Source organism: Asterias rubens, chromosome 19 (assembly GCF_902459465.1).
Source record: "Asterias rubens chromosome 19, eAstRub1.3, whole genome shotgun sequence".
Classification (NCBI taxonomy): Eukaryota; Metazoa; Echinodermata; class Asteroidea; order Forcipulatida; family Asteriidae; genus Asterias; species Asterias rubens.
Window position 1 is genome coordinate 10,293,007 of NC_047080.1, and position 14,973 is coordinate 10,307,979.

Consider the following 14,973-nt stretch of genomic DNA (forward strand, 5'->3'; position numbering starts at 1 on the left):
AGAAATGAAACATCGAGGTTAAGAAGGTGTCACGCTAGAGAATGTTGGCTTTGAGATAGTTCAATGACATTTTAACATCAAGTTGTACTAGTTTCTCATTCAGACACAGTCGTTCTGTCTACAATCACTCTCTGTCCGCTCTCAACTTTTAAACCGAAACATCAACTTTGTGAATGTTACTTGGAAATATTGGCCAAACTAAATTGAGACATAAAATTGCCATCCCCACAAATTTGGAAATATTGTATGGCCAAACTAATTCGGGTGGCAATATTTTTTTCTGTGTTTTAAAATAACAATCCTCCAAACTTTGGTGTGTTTATTAAAAATAATTTTGTTTAGTTTGCATTCTTTTCAAAGTAAAGAAGTGGGAGCTTTTAAAAAGAAAAGCACTTTCTGTTTCGAACAAAAAATCAATCACTCAATTACCAGCAAATCATCGAAATTGAATTTCCAAATCGACCACAGTCAGACTTCAAAATACGAACCGATAAATATGTCACGCATCCCCTAGTGTTCTCAAAAGGAAACAAACAATTTCGAGTCAAACCATCCCCAGAGTCCTATGTTACCATGGCTACCGTTTCAAAACAGATGAAGTATAGTATGTCACACCATTCAAACTCAGAGAAAATCCTGCACATTGAAATAGAATCATGCGTTGACCTAGTATTGTCTTCAAGAAAAAGCCTCAATTAAAATTGATTCTCCCCCTTCCTGTCTTCGAAGATAACACACAATTGACTATTGGGTTATTTCTCTAGGGCAGGAACACGAGATCCACAGCACTCCCCAAGTGCTTCGTATAAAGCTTTCTTTGTATCATCAACGATCTTTTCGACCACGTGTAGTCTTTTTAAATCGAAGGCTGGAGGTACCTGAAGTCCGATGGAGAAGTGTATAACAACACAACGGCCTAGTTTGGCGCCGTGTAAAAGAACACCGTCTCGCAGGGCCTAATTACTAATTACGTCAGCCTTCTCCCGTGGCGCGCCACACTTCAGCACCAGGCACCCCGTGAAATTGATCCGTGAATTCCAGACCGATCGATATTTTTGATTTGTCGCAGTCAAATTCTTCTTAAATATTTACGCTTCGGGTGAGATGACACCCTTAGTTGTCATGCCTCAACCTGAACCTAAAAGAAAAATTGTTTGCATTTGTAACATCTGATCTAGCTATTATAGTTAGGACAACCATGGAGGGGGGGGGGACAACTAAACAAACAATTATGTCATTTAGCGTTGACAGGAACAACATCGGTATTTACTTTGCGTTGGCTGTCAAAATGGGTTTTAATTATTGCCTTCGGACTGGAGAGACTGTCGAGTTTCCCCGTAACACATTGGCAAACACTTTAACAACCATCCGGGTCTTGCGGGATATGTCAGTGATCCATTAAGTGAGTTCACGACTAATGCTAAGCTGTGATACATTTACACAAGGGTATAGTGACATGTAATCCACATGCTTCACCACATTCCTTGTTGAGGTGGACGTAGGCACTTTTTTGGTGTCGATCGAAGGGTTAAGTGTACTGTACATCACTGTATATCACGCGTTGGACGGGTTCACACGCTTTAGTTTGGTTATTTTTCAATTTAATGTGGTACTTGGCCTCCGCACTTTCCTCTGTCTACCTGAGGGGGAAATAAACGAAACACCCGGGGATCACCGAGGGAGTCGTAGTTTGAAGCGCAGCATGAGTAAAGAGAAGTTAATGTTTGCTTTGTGACACGGTCTGCCTACACGTCTAGACTACACGGGTGTATGGTTGCTACGGGTATAGTGGGTGCTACGGGTATAGTGGGTGCTACGGGTATAGTGGGTGCAACGGGTATAGTGGGTGCTACGGGTATATAGTGGTTGCTACGGGTATGGTATTGGTTGATAGGGGAATGTATACATCGGTTGTTATGGAAACATAACTTTGGTTGCTATGGGTATGTAGTAGGTTGCTTGTTGTGGGTTTAACAATAGTCAGTTTTTATTTCGAGCTTTCACACCCGAAGAGCTTCTCAAAGCGCTTCCAATATCATTATTCCTGGCCACTGGGCCAATTTAATTCATTCCTTAAACTATATATGGGCTGTGAAATAAATGTGCGCTACTAAGCTAATTCAATCACAAGAACCCTCTGCCCTGACATGTACCCATTTATACCATGCAGGGTGGAGAGAAGCAATTAAAGGTAAGTATCTTGCTCAGGGACACAAGTGTCACGACCGGGACAATGTTATGGGTATACACTAGTTGCTACGTTTTATGCGTCACGCTAGTGCAACTTTCTGTAGCAAAAAAATATACTATATGACTACGAACAATATCACTTGACGCGATCTTAAAGACATTTGACACTCTTGGTAATTGTAAAAGACCAGTCTTCTCACTTGCTGTATCTCAACACATGCATACAATTACAAACCTGTGAAAATTTGAGCTCAATCGGTCATCGAAGTTGCGAGATAATAATGAAAGAAAAAACACCCTTGTCACACGAAGTTGTGTGCTTTCAGATGCTTGATTTCGAGACCTCAAATTCTAAATCTGAGGTCTCGAAATAAAATTCGAGGAAAATTACTTCTTTCTCGAAAAGTACTCCATTTCAGAGGGAGCCATTTCTCACAATGTTTTACACTACCAACCTCTCCCTATTACTCGTTACCAAGTAAGGTTTTATGCTAATAATTATTTTGAGTAATTACCAATAGTGTCCACTGCCTTCAACCGATCACACGACCCTTTATCGATCACATGACCCTTTATCGGTCAGCCTGACTCGAACACTGGGTAAGCTCAGACCCTGCGTTCGTTGTCATTTTGACACAGAATCCCGGGGGTCACACAGACCGAAAAAAATGGATCAGGTCCCATTAGACCCGGGTTAATTCTAACCTATGGGAGTTCTAGTACTCTACCGTTATCTTACAAACATCGGCTCAACACATTTTCCTTTGATTTTCAAGTATCCAAATTCCCTCTTAAAGGCAGTGGTATTAGCATAAAACCTTTCTTGATGGTGACGAGTAGTGGGGAGAGGTTGATGGTATAAAACATTGTGAGAAACAGCTCCCTCTGAAGTGACCTAGTTGTGGAGAAAGAAGTAATTTTCCATGAATGTGATTTCGAGACCTCAAGTTTAGAACTTGAGGTCTCGAAATCAAGCATCTGAAAGCACACAATTTCGTGTGACAAGGGTGTTTTTTCTTTCATAGTTATCTCGCAACTCCGACGACCGATCGAGCTCGATTTTCACAGGTTTGTTATTTTATGCATATGTTGAGATACACCAAGTGAGAAGACTGGTCTTTGAGAATTACCTACATTTTTATCTTCACGATTTATCATGCATGGCTTCTCATCCAAATGTTCCTCAGCGATACATTGAAAAGAAGCAGTGTTTCTCGAACGCATTCCCGTAGGCATCGGTAGCCGAATCTCTGGTTAATCACGTAGGTCTGCTATATTGCCCCACATACAGCATTAGGAGTGATTAAAATGAACAAGATCCGTCGACAAGAGAGAATGATCTATTTAATTTTGTTGGACTTCTAACGTGATCTATTTTGGGCGTTGTTCAATTTTAGGTCAGTTAAAAGTTGTCTACTTTCGTAGCAGCTTTCGTCTGAAACTTGGGGATCTCACCAATCGCGATAATAATAATAATAATAATAATAATAATGAGAACTTATAAAGCGCACAAATCCATCAAAGTGCTCATGGCGCTAAATACAAAGAATAATATTTACATGTACAATAACCAAAATTGAAACATAAGCCTAAGCTAAGAAGAAATCCAGAACATGTTGAAGAGAAAATACAGTACAAATGCAATATCAAAGAAAACATAGAAGGGTAGAAATCAAACCATTTTCTCAAATACTTGGTTGAAAAGATGTGTCTTAAGGTTTTTCTTAAATTGTGTTAAAGAAACAGATGATTTTACTAGTGCTGGCAATTTGTTCCAAAGGCGTGGGGAAGCATGTGAGAAAGATCGGTCTCCCCATGAATGATTGGATATGGGCTCAATAAGGAGACTAGAATTGTAAGACCGGAGTTTGCGAGGAGGATTGTATGGTTTGAGTAGATCATCAATATATGCAGGGGCATTGTTGGTAAGCAGAAGTTTATACTCTACTGCTTACGGGAAACCAGTGTAATTCTTTCAAAATCGGAGTTATATGACAGGACTTTTTATTACACAGAGATAAAAACATATAAGCATTCGCTAAGCAAATAATATACGTTTTTCTGCTAAACAGCTTTCTGAAGTCGGAGCCTTGTTATCTAAGCCTAGAGGTGGATAATTGTCTAGAGTCATACACTGCTCAGCAAAACCGAATTGCTTTCATCATTTCGTTCAAACTTATTGCGAGTCTGGTCATCTAGGTGGTGTAAACGTAGGTTCTTCCTGGAAAGTATACGCCATCGAGACGATATCAGGAGTAAGGTAATTAAGATTGAGGACAACAAAACCGTCATCGCCTCAAATCTGCCAAGAGCTGAATCACAGGTTTTTTTAAGCGGGGCTTTTATATTGGCAGCATGGAGACTGCTCAGATCATATTACCAAGTTGTGTGGACTAAACGTCTGATTTATAAAGCGAAACTACAAACTGAAATTATGATAAGGTCACACAACTGTGGTCTCGCAAACATGATATTGGTTCAAAATAACAGTATAGAGTTTTCGCTCCGTACGCCCCCCAAAACAGTTTACACTCCGTTACGGATTCACAATCGGTTATAGCGGATTCACAATTCGTTTACAAGCGATTCGCAATCCGTTGTTACGGATCAACTATCCGTTATTACGGATTCTCAATTACGGATTCGTAATCGGTTTTTACGCATTCACAGTCTGTTATAAGGGATTCAAAGTCCGTTATTTCTGAATCACAATCCGTTATTACGGATTCTCAATTCACAATCGTATCTGTTATAACGGATTCACAATCGTGTCTGTTATAACGGATTCACAGTCCGTTAGTACGGTTTCAAACAGTCAGTATAGAATAACTATGAAGAGAATAATAAACTGATCGGACATCTAATTTGGCCGAGTAATTGCAAACAACGACCCGGGATAACCGACTCATATACTAAACAAACTCATTAATGTGTCGGTAACAAACACGATATCAAAAGGAAAGTAACACAAGTTCTTGATAATGTGTTTAGCTGGAATGTAGATCTCTCGCCGCCTATTTTTGGGTATCGATCGATAAGCATGCTTCAACCAATCTCATTAGCATCGATCAAGGGTGTGCGACTTCACAATCGCCATTTTGTGAACAAAACAAACTACTAAGAAAACGAACTGTTGGAGGTTTGAGTAAGTGTTCTACTAGATCCCTTCACGGCCTTTTAGACCATTATACATGAGTTCTTTTGAATTTCTCATAATCAGCGACTGAATTCCAGAAAATGCGTGTAGTGTTGAAAATTAACAACATATTGCATTGCTTTCTTTCCTTACATATACTGGTAATATGATTTCCTGTACAGTATAATGTCAAATTCATGGTACGAAAAATGTTAGTCCGTTTGTTCAGCATAACCAATATTCAATTGAATCGATTTCAATTTAAAAATTGAATTCGATTAAATTCAATCCCATGCAGTGCAGTACAATTCAGTTCAATTTAGTCAACAACATTATTCCGTATCAGTGAAAAAAGGAGAATAATGAACAAAACAAATTCTTATCAGAAAAGGGGTACCAGTTAGAATACCGTGTCATGTCTTTAATGGTTAGTCATGCTATGTGTGGACGGGCGTAAAAAAAAAGCCTCCCCATTAAACACCAACAAATTCTTAAAGGCATTTTTCAACAGACGGATAAGATCCATTAAGACATCTTCCGGTAAAAAGAACCCTCTTAAAGCCATTGGACCCTTTCGGTACAGAAAAAAACAAAAAAAGTTCACAGATTTACAAATAATTTACAGGGTTTATAGAAGGTAATGGTGAAAGACTTCTCTTGAAATATTAGTCCATGAAATGCTTTACTTTTTTGAGAAAACAGTAAAACAATATAAATTCTCGTTAGCGAGAATTACGGATTTATTTTAAACACATGTCATGACACGGCGAAACGCGCGGAAACAAGAGTGGGTTTTCCCGTTATTTTCTCCCGACTCCGATGACCGATTGAGCCTAAATTTTCACAGGTTTGTTGTTTTATATATAAGTTGTGATACACGAAGTGTGGGACTTGGACAATACTGTTTACCGAAAGTGTATAATGGCTGTAAAGCAACTGATATGTAGGCTAGGCCACTCAATGTGCTTATCTGGTTGTTTTCTGTCAGAATAGAAACGCATCTTATAAATAAGCAGCTGAAAGTTCGCTGTCAGATTGAAATGACTGCGAGGCATGTTTCCAAAGCAATGCATTCTCAACGGTTACAATAGGAGCTTGTTGGCATGTACAGAAAAATAGCGACAATGCTTAAACGCCGATAAGAGCGTCCAATTTCGAATCGGTAACAATTAGCTAATGACCCCCAAAATATTGTACGAACAGTTTGAAACTGAAGTTCAAGTTTCAGGTTTAAACATGAACAAATATTTATCTCAAGCGCTCACAAAATATTGTGAGGTGATTGAAAGCTGGAAGTTTTCGCCCTGCACCGACGAACGAGGGCGTACTGCAAAGATGACGCGAAATGTGACGTCACGGTGAATCCTAGTTTTGCTTGTTACAAAATCAGTATAGGAACATTTGTATACATGTTACATTGACGTACAGGGTGTCTAAAAAAAAACTTTTAAAATGGCTGCCGGATAAAAAGTATATGATTTGGTGAGCAATGCTCACTTTTGTAAAGGGTATGAAAATTGGGTTGTGCGATAATTAGCCTTCCAATTTGTGAGAGGAAGTCTTTTGGATGTCGGCTACTTATTCTTCAGTGAGCAGTGCTCACCCCAGCATGCATTATATAGTTTATTCGGCAGCCATTTCAATTGTGTATGTGTTTTTTTTTTTTTTTTTGAGACACACATATATATATACACGTTGACTTACCAAACCTATCCACTTGAGAAAGGCAACTTAGCTTGCCTGCACAGGAGCGGAAACTAAACTGTCTTGACTTTGCTCTATAGAGCAAAGTCAAGACAGTTTAGTTTCCGCGCCTGTGCAGGCAAGCTAAGTTGCCTTTCTCAAGTGGATAACTGGCGGAAGCTGCCAATGGGGGTATAGGTAAATTGCACTCGTCTAACCCATACTGAAGTGTGAGTTTTCCTGGCTTCGAGTTGATGTGTGTGGTTTTTTACATGGCCACAGTTATCTATGACCAATTAATATGTATATCAGTTTAGAGAAAATCCCCGAGGAGAATTTTGTCACAAACAAAAACAATCATACGATTCAGTTCGGCAGCAGCAGCAGCGATGCATTTTATTTCGAGTATGGTGTCTTTTAGTGGGAATTAAACGCAACAAAAACTACAATCGCCTGACCTCTTGATCCATCTAGACGTGTCTCCAGTCTCTCGTAGACCATTAAGGAAGAGATCTTACATTGATTGGTACTCAAAGGCAATCACTTTCCCATCCTGCGGATGCAATTTCCAATTTTGACATATTTTACGTCTAAAAGGACTTCCTGACAATCTGCTTGATGAGTATGATGAAGTAGGGACAGACCTTATCAAGTAACAGGGGCGAACGTGCAGAAACGAACGCTGGAAGCGGATGCACGGATTTGGGAAAGATGTTCACAGTCTCCTAAAGTGATTAAATAGTACCGATTATTATTAAAGCAAACAGAAACAAAAGTGTGTGTCTGTAAAAGAAAAAGGCATCGCAGACCAAATATGGATTATTTTAGGTTTATGCTCTGTGCATTAACGGTACAGGAATTGACAATAATATTATTGTTGTCTAACCAAACAATTTTGTATGACTAATGAAACGGTTGACAAGGAGCGAAAAGGTTTTTGGATTGCAAATGGTGGAATTGGCAGGATGGGGAAACGCACTTCCCTTTTTTTCTTCTCATTTTCCTTCTTCTTTGTTTTAACCATGAGTAACTAGACGTTAAGGGTCGGGTAATCGTTTGGCTCTGTAATGATAATTAAAGCCGCGTGTGAAAATTTCATCTGAATACAGCGTCTATTTGTAGAGAAAACAGCAACAACGTTTGACTGCACCTCTCACTGTGTTTGTGACCGGTCAACTCTAATTTGAAGCGATTGCATCTATAAAAACAGCCTCATTTTATTTCACCATCATTGGTAAGCCTGGTAAGAACATGGACAAAACAACAGCTTTTTACACTACAAAAAAATTACTTTTTCGCTCGGGCTTGAGTGTTTTTCTTTCTTGTGTAAGCTTGGTCGACTAAAGTCGCCAATGGTAAAGGAAGAGGGGGTATGAGTGCAGTCGACTCAAGCCGCCTGTGGTAAGCTTTACGTATAAAGTGCATTACACGGATACCTGCGCTGTCCTAATAATTATACACTTGTGCTCCGTAACGCCTGTGCCGGGTATCCGCACTCTTCCTCCCCTTGAGCGACATGGGGAGTTTGCGCATTTTGTTTTTGATGCATTGCAACTAGTCATCAGCCTGGTCATTATAGAATATAAAAAAACATAATCCATTAACTTTCCTAATTCCCCGGGGAGCTTGCATAACCCCAAACGGCTACATAATGATCTATGGAGAAAAGTCAGCCAAACACACGACTTACTTGCATGATATTGGTTGAAGGGGAGCAATGTATGGTTGAAATGACTTGCTTTAGTGACTCAAGTACCATGATCCTCAAATTGTTGACTCCCATAAATGGCCGACCGTGTTAGTTCGCGACGTAAAAGGAAAACCACGCAATTTCGAGTCATACTTGTGTGGATCATTATATTCTACTTTTAACATATCTTTCTAACCATATGCATTCTATAACAAACGCGGTTACAAACGCTTTTCAAAGACCAACTCGACCGATCCAAGGCAACGTGTTCCTTTAAATTAAACAAAGCCCTACATCAAACAGTCATGGATGATTCAAATTAAGCCATTTTGAGATATGGTGGACACAATGCTATACACCCAAACCAAACAGTACACCCCTTATAGTGGCCACCATACTAAGCAATTATGATATAACTATGGTGGACACAAAACACTTGGTTTGAGTAAATTTGTCTGTATATATCAAAACCAAACAGTACACCCCTATAGTGGCCGCCATACCTCAAAAAGGCTATTACCAATGTTGTTCTGAGATGAAATTGATTATAAACTTAATATTTTCTTATTAAACCAGAACAAAAGACATACAAAGTACAACAAATAATGTTAAAGGAACATTACAGAATTGGTTTTTGCTATCAAAACAGTTGCTGGCAGTATAAGCACTTTATGTAATCCACCGTATACATAAACTGACAAACCTGTCGAAGTTTGAGATCGATCGGCAATCTGGGTCAACTCAAGAGAGAATAGTGAAAAACCAATAGGAGACTTTCCAACGCTAGGTGGCAGCAGACATACCGGGTAAATTTCCATTGTTTACGTAGTTCTGAACATGCGCATAATTCTGAGAACAATGGATTTACCCGGTAAGTCTGCTGCCCTCTATCGTCCCAGAAAGTCTCCCATTACAAATTTTGCATTGCATCGATTCCAAAACAAAAATGAATAAAACGCTCATTGTGCGATAAACTCCAAACGCGAAGTTAGATTATTTATTTCCCATCAAATATGACATTTCAGACAGAAATATTTCAAGGGATGTTTTCAACTATCACCATCATTAGACCGTGTAAGTTTTATGTAAATCTGTGATCTTCGCTATTTTTGATTATTACCAGTTTGATGTACCGCCTTTAGCTTTCTGTATTATTATTTTCTTGGTTTTCTTGTTGTTTTAGTTCATTTGCGCAGATTTCGCATATACCTATTGCGCAAGCATGCACTAACTGTTTAAGGAGGTGCACGCTGGTCCAGCTAGCGATCGAACTTTATCGCTAGCTAGACCAACATGCATCTCACTCCACGCCTAACGCTGCTTCTACCGAGTACTTGCGATGAGGTCTATACAACGAGTGTGGCAACAGCAATTTCAATCTTGCAGAAGAAAAAAAAAACTCAACGAGGTTGACAAAAACAGTTTCCCAGCACGAATTATCCACATTTTTGACGAAATCTATCCGCAACAACTGCCGTCCTAAACAAACAAAACACCCCCGTTTTGATTTGCACACCCAACATGCGCGCATTTTTGAATCTCAGTCTGGTGCCCGCTAGTGTCCCATACCGTCCAGCGCGCCAAAAACGACAGGGTGTCATACACCCCCCACAACCGTTCCAATTACTTCACCATGATTTGTGTTTATCCCTGCAATGCAACCCCGTTTCGTCAAAACGCGAAAGGAAACCCACCCGGAGTTTTCAAAAATCTTGACATTATGAAGAATTTGTTTAGCCCCGTGGCTCAGATTCCATTCAATCAACGTCTAACACCGTAATGTGTTAAAGACACGGGACACTATTGGTAATTGTCAAAGACCAGTATTATCGCTTGGTGTATCCCAACATATGCATAGAATAACACACCTCTTGGAAATTTGGGCTCAGTTGGTCATCGAAGTTGCAAAAGGATAATGAGAGAAAAAACAACACAAGTGGTTTCACAACTTTATGTGCTTTTATGCATAATAAAATGCTTCAGCTGATAAGAAGTATTTTATTATTTGAGTGAGAAATTACCTCTTTCTCAAAAACTACGTTACTTCAGAGGGAGCCGTTTCTCACAATGTTGTGTACTATCAACCTCTCCCCATTACTCGTTACCAAGAAAGTTTTCATGCTAACAATTATTGTAAATAACCAATAGTGTATACAGTGCCTTTAACACCATGGTGTATTAACTAATGGCTAGGCTGCAGTTTAGCGACAACGGGAACACGACCGGGGCACCCATCATAGTCAGATCCCGCTGTCGTATCTGTACAAAAATAACCCCTTCAATTTGGTTTGTTGGAAAGGGAAAAAAATTAAACAAGCCCAGGTGGTAAATCATTATTGTGTTTCTGTTTGTCTATAGGCAAAACGCATAGAGACTTCTGTGTGATTGTGACATGCGCTCTACAAAAATGGTTCATTATTATATACTACAAGCTTTTGCCTTTCTGTTTTGCAATTCAGTTCAAAAATGGGTTTTTTTTAACATGCATCGCAGTAAAAGAAAAAAAAAAAAAAAAACCTGAATTGTACATGCCAACATCAAACTATGTTTAAAAATACATCACACAGAGATGCCCCCATATCCAACTCTCCTCTTACTGTTTTTTGTTATTGTGATTTCGATTCTCTGCTGGAAAGGAAATAAATGTTTTTGAAATTACTGTTTTTGGAAATAAATGTGTCTGAAATTAAAATTAATGAATGCCACAAGGAAAGGTTGATATTATAACTTACAATCTGCGGCAATGAAGGAAAGCGATTGATCTTAATATTGTCTGAGACAAGACTAATAAGAAAGGATGACAACATTATTTGTTCGGCGAATTGAAAGAGAAGCAGTTCCTGATTTGCGACCTTTCCGGTGTGTCTTGATCGATGACATTTTCAATAAGAAATTGCGTTAGAAACTACAAGAAGTACTGATAAATTGTACTCTGATGCATTCTCATATAGAATTATTCATTTCCAAGAAGAGTCTGGTATAAACGTCACTTCGAATTGAAATAAAAAAGAAGCAATTGTTAAATGGGCTTAAAACAAGTTTCCTTTTTAAACGAACCCGCAATGTTGTTTTTTTTTCTTTTTCTGTTTGGAATTCAAAGGTGTGCATTACCGGTGGTTTAACTTAAGTTGAATGTAAAGCAGTTTACATGAGCTTTGGTCAATTATGGTGACAATCAAATATACTAGTCGAAACGTCAAGTTTTATTATTCAACCGGCATTAATTTCAGAACCATCCCAAACCACTCAACTCTTTATCTTCACTTCTTTTGGTGAACAGAATCCATGTAACTAACTCAATTCGGTATCAACAAAGAACATTTTACAAGATTGAAACTTCGGTTTTTTTTTTTTTTTTTTTTTTTTTTTTTTTGCGCAAATAATTTGTATCTGAACTGTTACTGAACTAAACGACCCAATGAGCTAAAGTAGTTCTTTCCAGAACCGGGAAGTCTCCAGAAAATCCCAAAAACTACTCCGCGGTAGAAGACAGTTATCTAAAGATCAAAATCTACATGAATAGTAGACACGGTGTTACCGCAAACTAAATATATGTTGATACCTACCTCGCCATGCAATGCATTAAAACCCATAACTGTAAGTTGTCAAAACTGAGTACCGGCTAACTGTCTGATTGGCCCTAAAACCGAAGTTCTTGCGGTTTTGCAAAGAACATAACTTTTTTCCTACCTGAGGAAGGGTTGTTCAACCCTGCAGCACTGCTCAGCGAGAAACACAATCCCTACTCCAGCTTTCTGTGGCATACACGCTAAGCTAATCTATCGGCACGGCTACGACAGCTACCTCCAGTGGACATGTCCCGACATCAACGTCTTCACATTTTCTTGAGTCCCATTGCTATAAACCGAAGACACTGTCTCTTCTGTTAAGGGGAGATCCGACCGTGTGTAACGAGATACCTCGAGCATCTAACTACGCGCCAACCATGGGGATCACGTTTTATTTGGACTTGTGCGCACGCGCTGTTCGAGATAAATGAAATACGCATGCGCGGGCTGAACGCTACTTCGCTAGCTGCGCTGGGAGTATAGCGGTGATTTCATTAATATTTTTTTCATTTTGGTCGATGGGGGAGGACAATGGACAATCGAGAGTCGTTTCTCACAACGTTTTAAACTATCAACAACTTTCCATTGCTCGTTACTAATTTGAATTGTTAGCACAAAAACTGAATAGTTTTTGTGCTAACAATTATTTTGAGCTATCAACAAAAATATTAGGCCTAATGCCTTTAAAAACGCACACCTTCGACAAAGCGGAAAATGTCAAATTATTATTGGAAGATATCCCTTCAACGTTACACTGCTCAACCCTGACCTTAACAATGACAACTTCGACGCCAGTTTAGATAAGAAGTAAGAACTACATGGTTGATTGTTCAGACGCAAAGGATAAGCCAAAGCAACTCGTGTTTTCTTTGCAATAATGGCAAATCAAGGAAGAAGATTTCGCACAAATCCAACCGGAAAGTGTTGCGTGTCAAGTTACGACTGCATCAATGCAAGAATGTTTCGTTATGGTTGTATAGTGCCCTCATCCGTTAATGCTTTGCACTCACAATACACCTAATACTATAAGATCATCCGAGGCAGAACAATTGCTTGCCCAATGATCAGTGATAGTAGGCCCTACTTGAATAAACACAGTGTCTTGTTTCGATTAGGAATCTTCTAGAAACTTTACATCATTTTGATGTAAACTAATTATTGGGACAATACATCTGCAGTGATGCACATTCATATTGTGTTCTGATGTGGTGCAAGTGTAGGTTCTTTTACAGCAATTTTTGTTTTAGGTAGTACGGCTGGGGCGTATAGTTAAACAACCTAAATTAAACAGCCCATGTTGTTTAAAGGCAGTGGACACTATCGGTAATTACTCAAAATAATTCTGAGCGTAAAACCTTTCTTGGTGACGAGTAATGGGGAGAGGTTGATGGTATAAAACAATGTGAGAAACGGCTCCCTCTGAAGTGCCATAGTTTGCAAGAAAGAAGTAATTTTCCACGAATTTGATTTTGAGACCTCAAGTTTAGAACTTGAGGTCTCGAAATCAACCATCTAAACGCACACAAGTTAAGGTGACAAGGGTGGGTTTTTTCTTTCATTATTATCTCGCAAGTTCGATGATCGATTGAGCTCAAATTTTCACAGGTTTGTTATTTTATGCATATGTTGAGATGCACCAACTGTGAAGGCTAGTCTTTGATAGTTACCAATAGTGTCCACTGCCTTTAAACACTACAACAATCCCGGTTTTTCAAGTGATGAGTTTTATGTGCTGTGATTTTGTATCAAAGTGTAGCTAGTCTGTATCCCATCTCACATAAAAAACAATCAAATTGTATACAACATGTGTATATCTTTGGCACCTTCATTATCTCAAAGAACTCATCTCTTTCAACATTATCTGTCTATAAACCGCTCGTCATTTGACACAAACACATCCCCATAACCAACAAACTATAATAGTCACATGCTGGAGATAGTGCATTTTAAAGGCACTGCAGCCGATTTCACGAAACTCTACGATTAATCCTATCTCGAGTTAGGACGAGTTACTCGTCCTAACTTTAGGATGGTTTCAACGCGTACTAACGTCTTTGGAAACGGAACTGAACTTATCCTAAGTCCTGAGACTAACTGTTAAGTTAGGAAGAGATTGGTGAGATCGACGGCTGGACACCTTCGGTACTTGTCAAATGACAAAGTGCTTCGAAGTGGGTTCTAATAATCGGTTAAAGCACCACGTAAGGGTTTACAAAGTGATGTGGCGCAATACGCTGCCGACCAAACACGGGAACAACGGCTTTACGTCCCATCCGAAGGACAAAGCAATAGTTAAGTATCTTGCTTAAGGACACAGGTGTCACAACTGGGACTCGAACCAACACTGATCAGAAACACCAGAGCTTGAGTCTGGTGCTCTTAACCGCTCAGGCATGACATCTCACAAAGTATGGAGGAGGCTTATTGTTAATTTATTTAGCGATCAATACACAATAGAGGTCAACTTACCAGCTGTATTGAAGGAACTGAGCCAACCACAAGAAATTCTCGTCCGAAGAAACAACTGAATCAAGCAACTGCAGAAAACAAATAAAATATAACCGTTCTTAAAAAATGCGATAACTGCAATTTAAAATAATTACAAAAAACTGCTCTTGAAAAAATAAACAATGCGAGATAATATAGCGCAAAATGCAGAGGAGCCTCTATTGCAAAAAAAACAAAAAAAAAAAAACAGAATACAG

At 39.1% G+C, this 14,973-nt stretch overlaps 1 protein-coding gene across 1 annotated transcript in view; it reads right to left on the bottom strand.

Annotated features, from left to right (window-relative positions):
* LOC117303508 (prokineticin receptor 2-like) overlaps positions 1 to 12,610 on the bottom strand; it is a 41,777-nt gene extending 29,167 nt beyond the window's left edge. The window contains exon 1 of the mRNA XM_033787731.1: positions 12,390 to 12,610. The gene's annotated coding sequence lies outside the window, so the exon portion shown is untranslated. The remainder of the gene's footprint in view (positions 1 to 12,389) is intronic.
* Between the last annotated feature and the right edge of the window lie 2,363 nt (positions 12,611 to 14,973).